This window comes from Canis lupus, chromosome 37, assembly GCF_011100685.1.
Source record: "Canis lupus familiaris isolate Mischka breed German Shepherd chromosome 37, alternate assembly UU_Cfam_GSD_1.0, whole genome shotgun sequence".
In the NCBI taxonomy this organism is placed as follows: Eukaryota; Metazoa; Chordata; class Mammalia; order Carnivora; family Canidae; genus Canis; species Canis lupus.
In genome coordinates, this window is record NC_049258.1 from 4,331,527 (window position 1) to 4,344,912 (window position 13,386).

Consider the following 13,386-nt stretch of genomic DNA (forward strand, 5'->3'; position numbering starts at 1 on the left):
TCTAATATATATTTTTTTCAAATCATGCCCTTCAATATAGAAACAGATACTGAATTTGTCCATATTTAGGTCTTTCCTTAGCCTTGCCACTACCCCACGTGCCTTATTGTTAGCTCAGCGAGCTGGCACTAGTTTTACACCTCAGGATGTTTACTCTGGCTAATTTAGCTACTGATCTTCTAATGTCTGGTGTTTGGCAATAAAGTCCCAGTTGGAGTTTCCAACCAACAGCAGTTTGCATTTAGTTTCTGAATCTCTGTTTTACAATCTTAGTACCTTCCCTTCTGATTTCATGAAGACAGTTGCTCCTAGGGATACCTGAACCTGAAATGAACTGAAAATATTTTACAGCTTTTCAACTTGCCAGCAGTAGAAGAAAAATTCATACCAATCTCAGCACTCTGAACAGCTGTTGTTATAAGGTGATGTTGCTAAAAAATCCCAAAATAGAACAAGGCAAATACCATCCCTGCGAGGGTTCTACTATGTTGTGGAGATCTCCAGCTGGAAACTTAATTGTAATTTAAACAGAGCAAACAGAAACAGCTTTCCTACATCTATTCACCATACTTTTATTGAATTGGATAATTTAATCAATAAGTCACACTACACTCTACTGTGGCACTATATAATATTCTAGGGTCAGAGAAATTTGATCTTTGCTCCCTATTATTTCCATCTTCCTACAATGCATTCCTCTAAGATCTACATAATATATTTCCCCACTCTAACCAAGTCTTTAAACCCTTACAGTCCTTTTCTTCGTTTTTGTGTTAGTGTTCATCAGCCAAAGACCATCAGGAAAACACCTGGGTTTATTCTTGTTCGCAGCAAGAAAGGCATGGAGAAGTGTTCAGTGTCTTGGTAAGAAGCTATATTAGAGTTCTCAAGAGAAACAGAACCAAAAGGACAGAGAGAGACAGAAAGTGGATTATAGAGACAGACCCAAAAATAATGTTTCACCGACTATGTGGGTGTCCCTCAGCCCAAACAAGTTGACACATAAACTATCACAGAGGGTATTAAAAAGAGTCTAGTATGCAATTTAGGTTTTGGTTGAGTTATTTGGTGGAGAGTTCTAAGGAAACAAGACTTTGCTCTGGTTTTTCTACTATCAGAAGGTGGGGGCAATTCTATGACTGCGTATCCCAAAAGATCTTACCTAGGAGAGGATACTGAAGTGAGGCTCAATGCTAGAATTAAGAAATAGCAGTTGCTCATATTAACTGAGGAAAGGTTAGTTATATTTGGTATGTTGCTTCTTGGACAATGATTTTTCTATGCTCACACAGGATTATAGAGAGGTCTCATTTTTGTCTTTATCCATCATGGTTGCAGTGGTCTTTTTTTTTTTTTTTTTTTAAGATTTTATGTATTTATTCATGAGAGACACAGAGAGAGACAGAGACAGAGGCAGAGGGAAGCCTGATGTAGGACTCGATCCCAGGACCTGGGATCATGATCTGAGCCAAAGTAGGCAGTCCAGGTGGCTCAGCAGTTTAGCACCACCTTCAGCCCAGGGTGTGATCCTGGAGACCTGGGATCGAGTCCCACGTTGGCTCCCTGCATGGAGCCTGCTTCTCCCTCTGCCTGTGTCTCTGCCTCTCTCTCTTTCTCTCTCTCTCTCTCTCTCACGAATAAATAAATACAATCTTAAAAAATAAAAAAGTAGACTCTCAGTCACTGAGCCACCCCCAGATGCCCCTGGTTACAGTGGTCTTATCTAATTTTGAGAATCTGTGAAAAGTTTTATGTTAAAGACTTGTAAGCTTCTAGCACCATCAAGGCGTGGCTGAAAGTACCAGGCCAGGTCCAGTAGGTCTGGGGCTTGCTGTTTCTCATCTGTTTCTATTAAAGATCGTTAATAGAATGTAACATAGTAAAGTATGAGGTATAAAAAAAAAATTATGCAAAATTTTGAGAATACCTTATAGAGGTATTTATTATTAATTTATTTATGTTTTTACTTAGTTTTGGAAGTTAAGGCAAAATTTATTCAATTTCCCTTTAATCGTAAATCGTGATTTAATCATATCAATTTCCTTTTAATCATATTAGCTAAAGCTTAAATGTTATACATATTCCACTGCTGAGAATTTGAGAAACTTTATTTCTGGTCTCTTATTATGATGAAAACATCTTTCCCTGTTTTTATGTGGCCTGGCCATGTAAAGCACCAGAGGCCCTTGGTGAGATCCTACTCTCGTCAGGCTGTGCTCCGAATGATGAGTGTGACACCGTGGCCACCCCTCCAAGTTTATCTGGAAGCATATTTTCCACTACCACATCTTAATTCTTGAACCAGGTATGAAATCATCTGTATCTTGATCGTCTCAGCAGCTCGCTCAAACCAATGGCTCTTCCATGCACATTGGTTTTACTTGGGTTGAGATCTCAATGGTCAAGCGCTAGAGAGCAAAAGCTTCATTCACCGCTACCCTACCCATCTCCTTAAGATTCAGTCTTGTTTTATTGACTGCTTCACTGATGGTAGGGACAAGCCCAATATCCATGCCCAAGGGATCACATCCACACCCAAAATAGCCCATAATTCTTGCCAGCCGTGTGAAGTTCTGTTTCTTCACCAGCAACTTCACCAGTTATGAAAGTGCCAGATATTCCCAGTGTATTCCCTGAAGACAGTCCCTTCTTTCATGAAAACCGGAGCACATTTATTTAAGTGCTCCAGGCTTGTCTGGAGCCCAGCATGCTCATCTGCACGCACTGCCTGCACTTGTTTCTCCATCTTCACCTCAGTCGGTAACAGCTCATTATTAAAGCCACCAGCATCATTAGCAGCTGCCCACCTCTGCTGTGATTACAGGGCGGATTTGTTACATTCTTCTTTGCTACTTCTATGTTTTGCAGCAAAATTCTCTGCAGTAATTCCCGTGGGAAATTGGACATGTTGTTCTGTTAATGCTGCTCACAAAGTCACTTCCAGCTTGAGAGCATTTCCAAACTTGGTTCTAAAATGCACGTTTGTGACACAGTAGGGAACCCAGCTCATGTTTTCGGCTCCTCCATACAATACAGCTTCAGCATCTTAAAAACAAATTTCCTGACATCGATTCACAATGGTCTGGAAACGAGCCACAGAGAGCCACAGAGCCTATTAACAGTGAGAGCTGAGGTCTCTTTGGAGATTTCCATACTCCGAACCAACATGCCTGGCAGAGTATGTAGTATCTGAAGAACCATTTGCCAGTTTATTATAAAACATACAACTCAAGTGCAGCCAAATGGAAGACTTGGATATAGCAAAGTATGGAGAGGTTCTTACCCTTCTGGGCACACCACCCTCTAGGAGCTTTCATCTGTTCACCAACTTCAAGGCTCTGATTCATTTATTTCTTACTCATAACAGAAAGACTCACAAAAGAATGGAATTAAATCTTTAATAGCAGAATTTTCCAAGTACTGGGGAGGATAGTATCATTTGAGTCAATGGGCTTCAATAAGGTTTATCAATAAGTTTATCTACTGTGTGTGTGTGTGTGTGTGTGTGTAAATGTTTTGCAGGTAGCTTTTGCACGCCTCTAAAATCTTGGCAAATATAAGGTCAGTCTCTCTTGCCCTGTTATTATTTGCACTTGGCATTTTCTTTACATTTAGTTTCTGAATAAGAAAAATTCTGATTTAGAGGAATGGAAGACACATATTTAAAATATTGAGATAAAAAAATAAAATAAAATATTGAGATCAAAATATAATTTTCTGTGCCACCACCATGTTATACTTAAAAAGACCTATGTTTTATGCCAAACTCATAATGCTTCTATAATGGGAACCATCTTATCTTACTTGATTTGAGATAATTATTTGGTCCGTTAATTGAAGAAGTTTAAAGCAGGAAGCATACACAAATGTATGCATACCTTAACATTTTTATTTCAAGTTAAAACATATGCAACCACTGGATGATGGAAGGACAAACCCTCTTCTGTAGTTTGCTGATTTGCGTCCCATCTTACAGAAAAAGACATCCTAAGTCCTCATCTGCAATACTGAGCAATGGCTCCATCCGGAGAAGGAAGAGGTTTCAAAGGTTGGAGCAGAAGAGAAGTGCTTCCTAGTCAGTCACATGACTTCAGTCAGTACATTTTCAAAAGGGAATTGAAGCCTCCAGTTAATTGCCAAGATTATTTATGTGGAGACATACTAAGAGAGCTTCTGTGTATTCCATAGATGAAGATACAGTCTGCTTAATTAATAAGGATTTTATTTATCATCTGCAGGGGTGATAATTATTTGCAAGTATCTCTGAAGCTTTAGGCCACAAATCTTAATGCCTATTCATTAGATAGGAGGTTTTGTAGTAGCAATTGTTGTTGTTCCCCTATACATCCTGTCCTTAAGATGCTACTGCATAGTCGTTTAGAAGATTAAGAGTAGAAAACGGAACTCTCAACAGCAGTTGGCTGTTTAGTTGGCTAAATATTTAGTTGGCTAAAATGTATTTATAACATCCTTTCTAGAGATTTATACTTGCATATAAGACTTGTAGACAATAAGGTTCATCTATTATATGTGTGTGTGTGTGTGTGTGTATGTTTTCCCCACAAAGACCAATGATATACTGACATGCATCCTACTTGTTAGCTATACTGTCAGTCAAAACAGATATGACTGCTCTCTAATGACATCTGGCAGGAGTGAACCAAGATTAGAGGCTAGAGTGATTGGTCAGGCCTCCAAGCCAATCTGTGCAGCTTGCAATTCCAACCAATCAGTGACACCTGCATGTGGTAATCATTCTCCTTGGTTACAAGTGCTGGCACAAAGGAGAGAACTGCTTTTCAAGCTAGAGGGAAATGAGCTAAATATAAATGTGAAAACCCTCTTCATAGTAAAATTGTAATCCTATTTTAAAGGAAGAAGTAACAGAGCAGTTTTGTTCCTATTTTCAATTATTTAGTAATAAGGTAGATGAAGTTTAAGCGCGGCCATGGAAAATAACCATGGTGGGGATGTTAATCTTCCAGGGTCCATGATAAGAATTCAAACTCCTGTCCGGTATCCAGCGTGAGGCTTCAAAATGCTGTACTGGTGCCCACTCCACCAGTACCCTTTTTAGTTACTTGTTAGAGATGTGTGAACCTTTCATCTTGTGAAACTTGCCAGCCTCAGGAATATTTTATGAGTTACCAGCTTTGCAACTTTTGCAGAATACATTCAAACATCACTTTTACAGGCAGCAGGACTACAAATGTTTCTCCAAAGATTAAAAAAAAAAAAAGAGGGGGCACAGAAAAAGGAAACCATGGAAAGATAAGCAGTAGCATTTGCAGATTGTTTCCCAGTGAACCCTCCTGCATCCTCCAACTTCAAATCAGGCCCCGACTTAGGGGTCAGCAGACCTTTGGCCTCAGGTTATCATTCTCCATCAAATCTCTCTCCAGAAAAGCAAAACCATTAGTAATAATCTTCTGCTATTTTTTTAATCAGTCATTTCTCTGCCATTCCTGGGTAAAAATATTATTTTATAATTTAGTATTTTTATTTCCTCTCTTTTCCAACCAATTACCCTTATTTAATCTTTTAACAAATTCTTATTTCAATATTTACTGAATAGATGATGAAATGTGCCAATTTTTTTAAAAAAACTTCCAAAAATACTATAAAAAAACCCACACCATTCTTTTTTAAATGTCCACAGTTGTACATTGTTATTTTTAACCAAAAATAATGCCTGTGGAACCCTAGAAAGCATTATGGACAGCTGGATGTTGGATCTAATGAATAGGACAAGCCTGGCTTTAGATCTTGAATTAAACTGCTCTGAAAATTTGACCTGTGTAACTAGTTCAGTGAGAAAGATTAAAACTGATTTCAGAAACAGAATTTTGGGAGCAGATCTGCACAATTGGCCTTGCTTATGAAGGAAAAAAAAAACTAAAAATTATAGAACATCTAGTACATTTCAGGGTCTCAGTGTCGTAGATATTTTTATTTGCTACCTTATATCCATTCTCCCTCTAGGTATTTTTTGAGGTCAGTTTATGAAGTCTCTATGGGAATTTGCCCTGGGTTGTTCCAGAGGAGGGGTATACATGACCCAAGCCAAATAGCGTACTAAATGCTGAATGTCTGAAACCTCTCTATTCAGAATAAATCTCAGAAATTTGGAGGATTTATATGAAAAATTACCATTTTCCTCCTCAACTAAGAATTTAGGAGCAGCAGCCATCTTGATACCAGAAAGTCTGAAGGTAATTGTTCCAATTTACCAGAAATGAAGTTGAGATAAAGTCAGAGAGAAACCAAGATTTGGAAAATCGTTTAAGCCACTGCATCAAGCCTGATCATAAATCACTCCCTAAATTCACAGACTTTTCGACCATTGAAGCCCTGGACGTAGAAGGCTACAGCACAGCTGACTGAGCCATACCGGTGAACACGTGGCCAGCAGGAGCAATAGCATCTAACCCTCCCCACTCCCCACACAACAGAAAAGTCAGCTTTCCCAACTTGCCTCTGCTAGAGCACACAACATTTTATGGGCATGTTATTCTTAAAAGAAAAATGTTGATTGTTTTGTCTAAAAGGTAGAAGGAGAGAAATGAGCTATTGCTTCTCATCTGTCGGATATCACAACCAGGTAGAGTGAGAACAACAGTCACTGTAACATGTCTCAAGCACTAGTAGATAAGAAGATGACTTAAACTGGATGAAATCATGGTTTACACTAAAAATACAAATTAGAGGTTCACCCAACTTATCCAACTTACTTTAAAGTAACTATTAAAAAGTAAGTTCCTTAAAAATGATAAATCTGGGAAAAACTTAACCAGACAGGATGTGAGGCTAATAAGTATAAACTATGAATATCTTGGAAAACCCATTAGAGAGGAATTTTTCTAGCTATGAGGAATTACAAAACTGAGGAGTGCGTGAGGTACATACAATGACCTGTGACCTTTAGCAAAATATGTAACAAAAATATGACTTTGTTAATTCCCTCAATAGGTATTCTTCTGTGCAATATCATGCACCACTAAGATATATCTTAATATCAAATAGATGACCAGCATAAATTTTTTTCCCCTAAAATAAGTACACTCATCAATGGAGAAAGACACGTTCTCAGATGGTTACAACACAAGCATTAGTAAGGTACAGGCAAGATATAGCAAGCACTCACCATATTGACTACTTCGTTCTCTGGGGAGGTGGAAGAGGAAATAACAAAAAAAGCTTCAAAAAAAGTACAATTTTAAGCTGCATAACAATGGAATAACAGATGTTTAGCAGGCGACTAAGAAAAAGAAGTCTAGTCTTGAGTAGAGGAATAGAAGATGGGGAAGCATGAGGCCTAAGTGGAAATCATGTATTTAATACTGTGCAAATCATTTAGCACACCAGAAAGTCCCAACACACACTTCCACAGGTGAGATTGGGGATTTTTCTTGAGGGCAACTACTTTAGTTAAAATAATCACACAGCTAACATTTATAAACCACCTCACAGTCCATCAAAGAATTTCACACATAGCATTTTATATATAACTGTGCTACTCCTGGGCAGCCCTGGGGGCTCAGCGGTTTAGCGCCTGCCTTCAGCCCAGGGCCTGACCCTGGAGACCCCGGATTGAGTCCCACATCGGGCTCCCTGCATGGAGCCTGCTTCTCCCTCTCTCTCTGTGTCTCTCATGAATAAATAAATAAGTAAAATCTTTAAAAAAAAAATAACTGTGCTACTCCTGTAAAGATGCCATAAAATGGCTTTGTAACTTTAGGTTGACTTTCCTAGGAACACATTAAAACATTAAATCTTTCTAATAAATCCTATTATTTTCACCGAAATAGAATGACTAAGAATGATGCTGAAAGAAATCTTAGTGAATAAATATGTCACCTGTTCTCTGAATCCATCTTTCCTTAGTAGTTTTTCAATGAATTCCTTGGTACTTGAGGATTTCCGAGATCTCAATAAACTTATAAAGGTTTGTTTTTATAAGTGAATTTAACAACAACAACAACAATATATATATATACATATATATATATATATGTATATATATATATATATTTTTTTTTTTTTTAATTTTCAACATAAAACTGATTTAAATCCTGGAAGCCAAGGGTGGTATATTTTGTTAAAACCAAGGGGAAAAAATAGGAAGGAAATTCCCTAGGGAATTAAGAAACATTTTATTCCCCCTTTATAAAGTACAGCAGTTTCTACTTTTAGTCTCATCTTTAAAATATAGAAGCAACCTCACCATGCAAATTTTATGCATAGAACCAAAAGATGAACAACTTTCATTGATTCCCACCTGTATGCCCAGAGAGCCAGGAGAGTCCTTTCATTTAATTCAGCCAAATGAATTTCTAAAATAAATTTAGGTAAACTTACCTTCAAAAGGATCAAGTAAGGTATGCACTTCTCTCTAAACCCTCTGCTTGCCAAGTTCTTCCCTTTAGTTAGGCAAGCATTTACATTCTATCATTCATTAAAATCCTTCTTTCTTAATAGAAATTGTTCAATCCAGAGATAGATATTTTTATCCAAGTACGATCTCTTCTGTTTTCTTATTATGACCTACTGTTCTAATCGCTTAGTTTATGGTGTAGTTTGTTTTTATTCTAATGCAGAGTATTAATGGTTGGTATTTTAAATGCACCATTAAGTACATAATGAATTACATCATTTTCCCCTCCTTTCTCAAATGAGTTAAGTAGAAATATTTAGCACTATTTATGATCTGTGTAGATATGGAGCATAACGTGGAAATTTGATAACACCCTGGTTTTCAGTTCTATTAATTTTCTGGACTGCCACAACAAAGTGTTAAAAGCTCTGTGGCTTAACTGAAAGAAAGTTTTTCTCTCACAGTCTGAAGGCTAGAACTCCAAGATCAGGGAGTTAGCAAGGTTGGTTCCTACTAATGCCTGTGAGGGAGAACCTGTTCCATATTGCTCTCCTGTTTCTGGTGGCTGCGTGCACTCTGGTGTTCCTTGGCTTGTACGTGCATCACCCTGACCTCTGCCTTCACCTTCCCATGGAATTCTGTGTTTGTGTATGTCCCTCTGTCTCTATGTTCAAGTCCCCCTCTCCCTACCCTCCGTTTGTGTGTGTGTGTGTGTGTGTGTGTGTTTAGGATACAGTCATATTGTATTAGAGCTCACTCTAATGAACTCACCTTGACTTGATCATCTGCAAAGAACCTATTTCTAAATAGGGTCAATTCACAGGCACTATGGTTTAGACTTCCAAAATCTGTTTTGCTATTCAACCTACAACATTGACTGAGTTTTGAAATGCTTTTCTTTAAGCATACCAAGAAAATGCTCAACTATGTGTCAAAATATCTGGGTTTAAATCCATCTGTCCTCAATCATGAAAGAATCATGTAATTTTTTTCATGTGCTAAGCTTTCACAAATATGCCTTGTTATTCAGGCTCTGCTTTCTCTTATCTGCATCAAAATGAAGATGCATGTCAAGGAAGAAAAGGCTGGAATGAAAACTTATAAAAGGGTCTTAAAAAGCAGAAGTATTAAGAAAATAAATGAATTAAAATAATTAAATGAAATAAAGAAGTAAAAGATGTCCTTAAAAAGTGGTTGAAATGGAATAGTGGCAAGGAAAATTCAATTTATGATTGGATCTATTGAAGATAAAGAAACAGTTCATGAGATCTAGGTTCTTGGTTCTGCCCTCTGAGGGACACTAGAAGTAATAACAATCAAGTGATGATCACAGACAGATCATAGAACCCACTCATGCTTTCTAAATATTATCTCTTCACTAAGAGAAATGGAATTTTTGGAGAAATGCCTAATTTCAGGCTGGAGAAGGAAAAGTAAAAGATGAACCTAGATAATCTTATTATTTCTGAAAACTGAGACACATAAAAGGACATAGACACCAACCTGAAGGAGCTCCCATGGCCAAATTAAATGATAGTAAATATTTTAACCCCTTAACATCAACTATTATAACATTTTTAATAACATTTTATATATCTATATTTATATGAAAAGCCCTTTTGTATAGTTGGAGTTAAGTGATAAAATATGGAAAGAATGAAAAGATTCCCCCCCCCCCCCAAAAAAAATCACCATTTGGCTACAATCAACATTCATTCAGGCAAGACTCATAAAAGGGATACTAAAAGTATTAACTGACATCTTGAGGTGTCACAAAATATTTATTATCATCTTAATATAACTCCCAACAAGATAATGAAAAAACATAACAGGAACAACTTGATAAAGTGACCAAATCAACATAACATAACAACTAGTAACGAAACATATCAATATTGAGAAGAGTACAGCATCATTTCTGTGGTATTCCTGACAAAATATCCATAACCTAATCTGGACACATCAAACAACCCAAAGAGAGATTCATTTTATACAAACTTACTGACCCACTTTCTTTAAAAAAAATAAATAAATAAATAATGTTCCAAAATAAAAGAGACTCAAAGCACAACAACTTAATGCAGTATATGATCCAGGTGTTTCTTTTGGTATGAATGGTATTATTCAGGTAGTTGCCAAAACCTGAATAATGTCTTCAAATTAGATAAAAGGGCTATATCAGTGTTAATTTCCTAATGTTGTTAAGTGTGCTGTATTCAATGGCGTACTTACAGAAGAAGAGATGTAATATCAGTAGCTTACTTGCAAATATGACAAAGGGTTAAGGGTGGGGGGAATCTGAGTGAAGAGTGTATGAGAATTTTTGTACTACTCTTGAAACTTTTTGTATGTCTGAAATGATTTTAAAATTAAAAAAAAATAAAAGTTAAAAGTTAGTTATTTAAACTCTTACGGGATAGATAGTAAGATGTGAAAAGAGAACAAAGGTGCTATTCTTGAATTAGGAGTAGGAAATAGATGGTAGCTCGTAACCAAAAAGCCACAGTGAGGTTAAAGAAGAGTCTCAACACCACCCGGATGTGGAAGATTTGCAGAGATGGGAATACCAGGACGGAAAGGCAGCAGCAGATGCAGAATCTCAAGGTCCTCGTGTCCCAACCATCAGCTTTCAATTCAAGTGCATTGACGTGCTGTGTACTAGGGGGATTACTTAAGGTTTTTGTCTTGCTTTCCTTATCTATACAATGGAGAGGCTTAATCTTAGTACATCCATTGATACAGATATGATAAAAATTAAATCCATCCAGATAAGAGCACCTATAGGTGATATTCTGTTAGTTGACTAGGGCTACCATAACAAAAGACCACAGGCTGGGAAGCTTAAAGAAACAAAACTTTTGTCTCATAGTTCTATAAGATGGAAGTTCAAAATCAAGGTGAAGGTAGATTTGATTTCTGCTGAGGCCTCTCTTTGGCATGAAGATGACCATCTTTTCACTGATCACAAGACCTTTTTGCTAAGTATGTGCATCGCTGGTGTTTCTTATAAGGACACCAGACATATTAGTTTAGGGTCCCATTCTTAGGACTTCACTTAACCTTAATTATTTCTTTAGAGGCCCTATCTCTAAATACACTTACCTTTAGAGTTAGGACTTCAACATGCAAATTTCAGAATGACATGCTTCAGTCCACAAAAGATATTAAATATTATTAATGATCAATATATGATTATTTGGATCATGATTAAGCACAATATAATGGTCCAAATGGCAAAAATGAATTTATGTTCAAATGAATAAAAGTTATATTTATTGTGCAGCTTTAAAGGTCTGAGATGAAGTAGATTGTAAAGCATTTTGCAGTTCCTCTGCCTAGATCCTAACTTCATTATAAAGATGGCTATTTCAAACTATAATCAAAGCTTTGACAGGTGGTCAACAGTGTCATCCAATCTAACGTTGGGTTCCAAGAACTCATATTGTTTCAATTGTCAGTAATAAAATCAAATGAGTGTTACCTCAGCCATTTCTGTCTGGCTTCAAACTATAACACGCTTAAAGTTTCCTGTGAAGGCAAAAGAAATGACTGAACACTTTTTTGCTCAATCTACACTGTGCAGTCAAGGGGAACAGTGGGTATTACCACATTATCTAATTGCAATTGCTATCCTAAGGGAGATAAATTAAACGCACTGAAATATTTTTCGCAGAATTCATTTTTCATATTTATATAATTTTTAACAGAAAGATCATTTGAAAGGAATTATATTACCATAATATTCTGATATTGCTGTAAACATAAAATCCAGTATTTTATTGAATTGTTAGGGAATACTAAGAATTTCTTCTCTTCCGAGTAATACCAATGGTTAATAACTATAATTAGCCAACAATGCTATAGAAAGCAATTTTAACTGCAAAGATGAATGTGTGTATATACACATACACTAAATACATATATATGGTCTATGGCAAAAAACAAAGTTAGTTGCAGGATTATTTTTTATTTGAATAATAAACTCAATGATTGATTTAAGTTCCCTATTATTAGACTTAGTATACTTTAACCTCCTCAACTTAACCCTTAAGTAATTCATAGGCAGTCTTTTTCTTCCTCATATATTAAAAGAGCTCATCTGCTTTCTTTGTTCTCTATGATTTTTTGTTTGTTTGTTTCCCTTATCAGTTTTGAACACTTGGTACATTTCCATCTCTATCATTTTTCCATTCCAATTATTTTCAACACAACAGACATGCATTTTTTTTTTGTCTGCTTAGTTTGACCCTTGACATAGTTAAATATCATCTCTGAAATTTCATGATAAAACAGGGAAAACATAAAACAGGGAAAACATAAAACAGGGACATTTTGTAGGTTGCGTGTTTTAAAGAACAGCCAGCGCTCCACCGTGAAAGACACAGGAGACAGTAATGAGAGAGCAAATGCCAATAACTGATAGTTTACAAGAAATCCTTGAGGGTCCCATGTTAATCTTTGGAACCTAGGTTTTGTCTTTAGTTCAATTTTTTCAAAGTATGTTCATGCTAAGATGCTTTTGTTTTGACAAAGGTTTTCCTCATGCTTCCCTCTCATTTTTTTCAGTATTCACCTCAAGTTTCAAGACAGGTTGATACCCTACTATTTGCCATCTCTTTTAGTTAAAAGAGAAATTTGATGTGCTATATTTTTCTGTGTCTGGGGAAATCCATCTGATGTTATGCACATTACACTCCAGATTAAATTTCATCAAAATGCTATAGACACTTTACTGATTAATATACTAAAATTACTACCTTTCAGAGCATGCTCCATTTACAGAGAGACTGTTAAAAAAAAAAATTCCCAGTAGAAACATGTTTAAAACACATTTCAGTGATTCAGTATGTGTATCTTCTTTGGAACATTTTGTGAAAAAATAAAACATCTGTAATTGACATCTGTATTTTTAGATGGTGTTTCCAGCACTTTGTTTTAATTATGAATTTGGACATATTCAGAAAAATGTTGATAATATTTTCTTGCATACACACAAATTGAGTAGGTAATCT

The 13,386-nt window shown here is 36.3% G+C and overlaps 1 pseudogene; it reads right to left on the reverse strand.

Annotated features, from left to right (window-relative positions):
- Window positions 1-2,313: 2,313 nt before the first annotated feature.
- On the reverse strand, window positions 2,314-3,223 carry LOC100684912 (annotated as a pseudogene).
- Between the last annotated feature and the right edge of the window lie 10,163 nt (window positions 3,224-13,386).